The following is an 8,537-nucleotide window of genomic DNA, read 5'->3' as shown; positions in this document are numbered from 1 at the left end:
ATCTTTAAGTTAATGACAGAATTTGTAATCGATGCTTACGTAGCTTCACAGCATAGAGACCAAGCCAAAGCCATTAAAATCCCTTATCTACACAGGAAGGTGGCAAGATGGACAAACCGGCTCTGCTGCAAGATACTCAAACTTCTTTCTAGTCAGCAGGTTCTCCTCTTCAAAGGCCTATACTAGATATAGTTAAAATAATTTCTGAACAGCACCTCCCAAATCAGAAACATCTTATCTGCAAAACCCTCCATCACATCTGTTTTTGTAGAGTTTACTGCAATTTTTGAGGCAGCCATTATACAGCGCTTGTTCATGACCACCGGGGTAAAATTAAAGGTTGGGGGAAAGAGGAATGAATGAAATTAAGTCCTTATTTGACAGAAAGAAGTGTGATCTTTCTGTATAACTTATCATGCACACATATATTTCTAAATATGTTCATACCTTTTTATTTATCCATTTCCCTAACAATTTTGAGTCATACATAGACAATTTTGTTCATTTATAATTCCATCTCTTTTTGCTTATTTCCACTTCAGCAACATCTAAGTATGAAAACAAGAGCTCCAACAGTGTTCATACAAACAAATATCCTGTCCAGAGATAATACAATTTAGCATTTAGATATTAGCCAGCAGAAGGCAGAATTGGGAGGGCTAGGTAATAGAGAGGCTATGACTGCCTTTATTGGTACTCACAGCACCGTGCTTGAGGCAGTCGTGACTTGATCCAACCTCAGTCAATAAATTTGGGGGCTTTTAGAGTGGCTGTTGAAAGTTGTCTGACCAAATCATACAAGAATCTACTGCAGGGTTTCAACTGAGGTCATTTGTTAGTTTGAAATGTCTTCAAGTTTGAAATGTGTTCAAGATCATGTAAGGACCTCACAGATCAATGCTGTGATAGCTATGTAATATTCATGCCTCGGTTGAACAGGAAATTAATCTTAAAAAAATGGTAGCCACAGCTGTAGCTAGGTGGTCTACTAATACTGTGAGCCAATTATAGTTGCCTATGTCATGGCACTCATTATACACGTCCCCTGAAAGAAAATTGAAATGATTTTTTGTAGGGAACAACTTTGCAAAAGCTGGCTTTGGATGGGAAGGAATTGAGTAGCTTTAATTTAAGGTTTATTTCTGGATCAACTGGGGCTTAGGGATCAGTGCTGAGATCTTCCAAGCTCATCTCTTCGTAGCATTGCTTTGACATCATAAGCAACTTAAGCAGTTACCTCAGGTGTGTGAGTCTGTCTGTGCAAAGTTTCGGCTTTATTTGAGTAACAGCTGGAAAGTACACGTTTTCCAGTTTGGGCTCCATGAATTGCTCCACATGAACCAAACATGGACATCTCTGAACAGACAGTTCTGCTGCTACTGGGTGCAGGGGGCAGCTACAGCAGGTGCCCTTGCGTGGGAGAGCCTGTCAGACACACTCACGGGTGTGGGGTCAGCCAAGGAGGAAATGCCCCCCTCCCTGGTCTTAAAAGTAGTTATAACAAGTAACAGTAACTTTGTTACAAAACAGTGAGGGGCAGTTATGGTTATGCCATTCCTCATGAAACCCGTGTTTTCTGTGAAATTGGCACAGACTCCAGGGAACATGAGGCTGCAAACCGCCTGGCTTTGCTGGTGGCAGATACCCCACGGACACTCTTCTTACTTCCCTGCTGGGAATTCCAGGCTCAGGGCAGCAGCTGCAGCTGTGAGCTGGATGAGACAGTCACCTGCCCATCTTCTGGCTGGGTCTGTTTTGGTATTAACTGTTGGACCCCATAAAAGTAATCTTTTTGTATGCATGCTTAACTCCATACTTACAACCTTTTAATTTCAGTGTTGCTACTATTAAAAATACTTTCTCTTGAGAAGAGACACAGTACCAGTAGTGGTAACTAGTGATACCGAACAGATGTTGCCAAATTAAAAATATAATTGGTCTTATCTATTGCCAACTTCCTTCAATCTTGTAAAAAATTGCATGATGTTCTCTCTTTTATAAGCCAAACTTGAAACTGAGAAAAGCAATGAAGAGAATCAGCGTGAAGGGGCATGGAAAATACCAACAGCTGAAACAGAAACTGAAGAAAGAACAGAGCTCCAGATTTATTTTTTTTTATTTTCTGCATAGGTAGATTATTTAAATAAATGGCAAACTCCAAGTCATAGAACCAACACTGAAATGCAGCTGAATTTACAGAACCTGGCCTCCATTTCTCCTTTTTTCAGAAATCCATTCATCCCCTCAGCTCCCATCTCATTTCTTTTGGAAAACAGATTAAACAAATAAACTAGCTTGGAAACCTGGCTTAAGAATTGCTCAAACTGTAGCCACTGGAATGCATGATCTTGGTTTTCCATAACAGTAGTAGTAGTACCAGTAGTAGTATTGTTATTCTAATAGTATTATTACTGTATCACCTAGAAGTTGGGAACAATGCCCAGCTATGCTGGATGTTATCCAAACATGAAAGAAAAGCCCAGCTACAGCCTGAAAGCTGTTCAGTTTGGCTGTAGAGAGAAAACTGAAATGGGTGGACACAGGCAGTCCTAGGAACACAGAGGTACTATTAGGCACCCCAAAAATAGCAGTCCTAGAAAGGAATTTGAGCCCAACCATTGTCTCACTATAAGGACAAAGACAAGGTCACTGCTGAGCATGTTTTATTAGCAAAAAATTGTTTCTATTAGTATTTTAAAAGGTGAGAGTTTTCTTGAGTTGGGTGGAGAACAAGACAAACAAGGTGAGAGGTTCCCTTTGCAGCTTGTGGCGTTTACAAGATGTGCAAAGTCCTGGGTGACCTTTCCCATTGACACTTTCCTCTGCAGGAGTAAATACCTACCTGGCATGTAAGGCAGCAGTTTGCTCACCCCACCAGTATTTTCTCTGCTGATACCACTGCCTTGTGAGTTTACCAAATACAAAAGCTGTCCCCATTACCTGGCAATGAACAGTGTTTTTATCCACTGGTAGGGGGAGAAAGGAAACAAATTAAATGGCTGTAGACATTAGCTAAAAAAGGAGGGAACATCTGTTACTTCTGAAGGGGAAGTGGCAATCTTAATGGGTTAGAGCTTAGTGTTTGGAAATGACTTGAAAGTAACACGAGGACTTTCATAATATTCTTTGGTTTGGGGCTGGTTTCTGTTGGTTACATAAAAGCAACTGTGCCTGTTAAATTTTCCTAGTGGTAAGTTGCCTGTATCTATCACCCCCTCACTGTGTCTGAGAAATGCAGATTTTTTCATGCAGCATTAACAGTTGGGGAATGCTTTTTTTTTTCTATCCAGTCTCACAAGCTAAGACTCATATAGTATCTGTCATCATGTCAGCCATATCCTGCATCAAAAGCAGCATGGCCAGCAGTTCAAAGGAGGTGATTCTGCCCCTCTGCTCCGCTTTGGTGAGACCCTGCTTTGGAGCACTGCATCCAGCTCTGGGGTCCTCAACACAGCAAGGACATCAACCTGTTGGAGCAAGTCCAGAGGAGGCCACCAAGATAATTAGAGGGATGGGGGACCTCTACCACAAGGAAAGGTTGAGAGATCTGGGATTGTTCAGCATGGAAAACAGAAGGCTTCGGGGTGACCTAATTGTGACCTTCCAGTACCTGAAGGGAGACCACGGGAAAGATGGAGAGGAACTATTTACAAGATGGTGTAGTGACAGGAGAAAGGGGAATGGCTTCAAACTGAAAGACAGTAGGTTGAGATTAGTTATTAGGAAGAAATTCTTTACTGTGATGGTGGTGAGGCAGTGGGACAGAAGAAGCAGCGGATGCCCCATCCCTGGAAGCGTTCAAGACCAGGTTGGATGGGGCTCTGATCAACCTGTCTAGTGGTAGGTGTCCCTGCCTGCAGCAGAGGGTTGGAACTAGATGATACTTGAGGTGCCTTCCAACCCAGGTCATTCTGTGATTCTATGATCATCTGCTTCCCTGATTACTACTGTTCCCTTTCATCCAGCTTCAAGATCCCCTCTCCAAATGTTGCTACAGAGATCTTATCTCAAATCTGTCACTGATACCTGTGCCCTGCTAATTCACAGTAAACCTCCCCACCAACCTGGAAGGATTTAGAGTATACAGGTACTTCTAGAGTACATCAGTGCATTAAGGGGCTTAAATAGGACATTGTCTTCTTGCAGGCTATCAACAAGGAAGAGTGAGAAATGCTATAAGTGCACTGATGTATTACAATACAATAATGTAATGCAATGCTCAGGCCAGCACTCACATCACTATGGTCATCCCAGAGAAGAGCTTGGGGTGTTCTGTAAGCAGTATTTTATTGCAACTCATTGCTCTCTTTTACACATTGTTTTTATAATTATTTCTTTTGGCTTGTAGCATTAGGTTTTTGCTATCAAGTTCTTAGTTTATGCGTTTGAGATGGACAACAGTGATGGACCATAATCCACATATTTACTTCACCATTTGCTGCCCTATTACAGTGACGGTATCACACAAATTGTTAGCAGATGAGAGAAACTTTCGTAATTTTGAGGCAGAAGATAGCTGCTGAAGGTCTACAGGGTTCTTTTTCTGTGTCCTCAGGGAAAGTGTTTCTCACAGTGTGTTGGTCTTTGCTGATTATTTCCTCGCTGCTACCTGAGCAAGGGTAAGGTCTCAGAGGGTTTGAGTGAATTCACCACCTGAAAACAGGCTTAAGCTAGCATTGGTTGTCACAGATGAAGGGGAAGTAAGAGAAAAAAGCAGAGAGGGTGATAAAACCACAGCAGCAACTCCTTCAGTAGCTGTTCATGTGAACTGGCTCAGCCTCGGGTCATCCTGCAGGGATATTCACTTATGTCCTGGCTCTATGGCACTGTAAGGTAGAAATATCTTTAGTCTGTATTGGTGGAGAGTCTGTGATGTGAAACTGGACACTCGCTATGCCAAAATGCCCTACTATTAACAGCAGTATTGACAGCTACATTTTGCCCTATTAACTGCAAAGAGATAATGGCAGTTGCCTTGTCCAAGTTCTTCCCTATGTCATTTCTGCACCCAGGAAAACTCCACCTGAATTTTCTCAGCGCTCTCCATCATTCAGAGAGAAACCTTACAGAGCCACAGAGCAGACTCCAGATTTTTGCATGGTTCAGTCTAGCTCACAGGAGTGCAAAAAGACAAAACCAGCATAAGAAGAATCTACACCTTACTTCAAAGGTGTCCAAAGTTATCTCTGCAATCCCTTTGCCTTGGAGACCATAAAACTTATGCTGAATGGTATTTATATGTTTTCTGGTCTTAACACCAGTTGACCTACAAGTACAAAACAAAATAATCCAAAAGGTTATTTGCAGGGGCCCCTGCTTTGTAAATTGTTTCCAGAATTATAAGATATCAGTTCCAAGGGATAAAGGTGGTCTGGCTCCCCCTTGGCAGGCCATTCTCTCCCTCCCTGTACAATAATGCTCAGCAAGGTAGATGGGTATTTGGGGGTAGTGAGTTTTTTGGCTATTTCTTTCATTTCTGAACACGGCAAATGAAATACAGGGTCAAATGCAGGTATTTTTTTGCAGGATAAATGTATATAATTCGACACACGTGCTGAAAGCCTAGAGTAGAGCAGCTCCTAAATTTCTTTCACTGCAGAATTTAAAATTAAAATCATTAAGCAGAAGGAGAAAATACTATGGGAGAGGACCAAAACAGTCCATTTTGACAATGCAAAGGTGACTACAGCCCTGGTCTATTTGTAGTCACAGGGAAGGTTGCAGCAGAATCATGTTACACGAGATGTGCACTGCAGTGGTTGGAGCTGAGAGTGCCTCTTGTGCCTGAACTTGCATTGGGCACAAGCACTTACAACGTTGACAAAAAGACATGGGAGTCAGAGATTTTTAGGAAATTCACAGAGCTTGGGAGCAGGAAGGAGTGGGTAAGTGAAGAGTGAACAGCAGCAATTGGTAGAAGAAATGAACAGAATCCAGAGTAGCTGTCTGGGCAGAAATGCACCAGTTTGCCAGGCAGAAAAGTACCAGTGGAAAGGGAGGGAATGAGGCCAGCAGAGGTGCAAAATGGGACTGGAAAGCATTTGTAATCTTTAATCAAGTCTTTGAACACTTTTCCACTCTACTGTGATTAATTTAACTGCTGGTCTAAGCTGGTTTGTATGTAGTGAATGTAAATGAGACCAGTGGGTTGCTAAGGTCTGTATCAAATGCAAAACCAAATGTCTGGTTCATGACAAATAACTGCTCTGGCTTGTCTGTGGAACTGACACTGTTTTACACAGTCAGGCATGAGGATCTTGATCCTGCCAGCACTTAGAACCGTAGCATCTTCATGTATGCTCCTGACTTCCTTTGAGCATATATAACCATGTGTTTGGGTGTCAGGGCTAACACTTGGCTCTGAATTCTACAAAAAACTCATTGTAAGATGAAAAAATATAATCAGTAAACATTAACTTGCTAAAAACACTCCAAAAATAGAGCAGGATCCTCAGAAAAAGTGCCATAATGAGAAATTAACATTCTTTCTTTTTTTTTTTTTTCAAAAAAATTACTTGTGTTTCACAGGCAGCTTTTTCTTTCTGTTTCTAATTTAGTTTAACACATCATTCGAGAACTGAAAGGCAGAAAATCCCCACACAGCAGAGAAAGTCTGACAAGATTTCAGAGGAAAACCTATTTTGCAATCAGCGTGGTTTCCCCACCATGATGGTGAGCAGGCAGAGTAGCATTTTTAGTGTAGGAAAATTTGGATTTCATTTGCCCATGTGCACACTTCACAAGTAGATACCAGAGAAGGAAGGAGGACTAGATGAGACCCAGTACAGATGAAGGATATTAATGAATTGATTAACTGTTTATTTTGGATGATACATATGGGAAGATACAGAAAATATATAAGAAGGAAAGGAAAACATGTTAGGCTGAGGCCATAAGTGAGGCCAACTCTTCAGTCACTTTGAACTGAACTCCTAATTGCTTCCATTAGTTTAAACAGTTATTTTAATTGTCCAACAACTGGCTTTCTTGCCCTCAGTAGATCATTTTTCATTTGAATAGCAAATTTTTTGGAACTGAAGGACAGATCAGATGTCAATCCACTTTCTAAATTCAGGTACAGCCTAAGTTCAGCAACGTGTGTCACACAGACAGCACTCCTGTCTGCACTGATGGTGTTTTACCTCTTTTAGAGCCATCTCTGCTCATGAGGCAGAGCTAGGATTGAAGGTTACTGTGAAAGGACAGTCTTACTGGGAGAGCTTCTTGTGTTGTTTAGATTCCACTGGAAATGAAGGTGATACTGGAGGGCTCCCAGAGATCCTGGTGGGTGTGGACAGTGGCAGAGCTCTGCCAGAGCAAGCACAATAGCTCGTTTACTTTGTCACCCAACAAATTAGGAACTTAATAAAGATGGAAGGGTTTTGTGGTGGCAATTGACTGTCATCAATGAAACATGGAGCTCCCTCAAGTCCTGCTTTCAACCATTCAGTGCCACCCCACTCACGCTGTTTCACCTTGGGGTCCACAGAACCAACCTTGAGACAGCCCTGCCTTTCAGAACACCCTGATGGTGCTACTGCAGCAGGGTCATGGTGCCAGATGGCCTTGGCTAAACTGCTGAATAATACCATGTTTCTCAAACAAAGGTGAGAGACCACCCTTTGTTTCCAGGGCAGGCCCTTTGGAGTCAAAAGAATCAGCTGACAGCAGAAGAATCAGTTTATTGTGAAAGTGATCCTTTCCCTGCCACCAAGAGAGAAAATCCACAAACACGCGGAAGGAGGAAGTTTTCAGCAAGAGCCCCAACTGAAATCTGGTCAGATTGCAAGCAGTGGCATTTGGCCACAAAGGAGGACTGTCCTTTAGGCTCACCTGTAGCCCACTGCCCTGAGGACAAGCTAGTTTGGTTCTTATATTTGTATTTCAGTGCTCTCTGTTTCACTCACGTATCCTAGATATAAACAACCCTTCATATTCAGACCATGACTGATAATGCATGGCTTGCTATTTTAGCAGGAATATAACAAACTTTTGAAAGAAATTGAGAAGCTCTTGCTTATTCTTTTATATGTTTTAGGATGATGGTGACTTATTAACAAACACAGAATTACTTTTTCTGAGTTTTGGGTGACAAACAAACCCTGGTACAAGTGTGCAGCAGGTCAGGGAGTGTCATTGCAAATGACTGACTAAGAAAAGATCCCTTTTAAGAACAAACACGGAAATGTTTAGAAAATTAATGGGTGAATTAAAATACACCCCTCCAAGATTCTTCATATGATAAATATGCCATCTCCATTAGAATCCTCGTGATTCCTCTTTGCCTACTTTCTAAGAGTATAAAAGTCTGATCACATTTTCATTAAAATCAAAGGCAAATATTTCAGTACTCTCTGCATAGGATGAGACCCTTAATATATTTCAGTAGCAATATTTTTCATTCTACAGAAGAAGTTTCTTAGGTTCTGCTTACGTTCTACTATTATTTAATAGGTGTGTTTCAGACAGAATTATGTGGATTTGAATATGGTCTTTCTGAGGGAAAGAAGTGTAAAATTCCCCACCAAGAGCTGATC

The sequence above is a fragment of the Pseudopipra pipra genome, chromosome 2 (genome assembly GCF_036250125.1).
Source record: "Pseudopipra pipra isolate bDixPip1 chromosome 2, bDixPip1.hap1, whole genome shotgun sequence".
Classification (NCBI taxonomy): domain Eukaryota; kingdom Metazoa; phylum Chordata; class Aves; order Passeriformes; family Pipridae; genus Pseudopipra; species Pseudopipra pipra.
Note: the sequence above shows the minus strand (reverse complement) of the source record.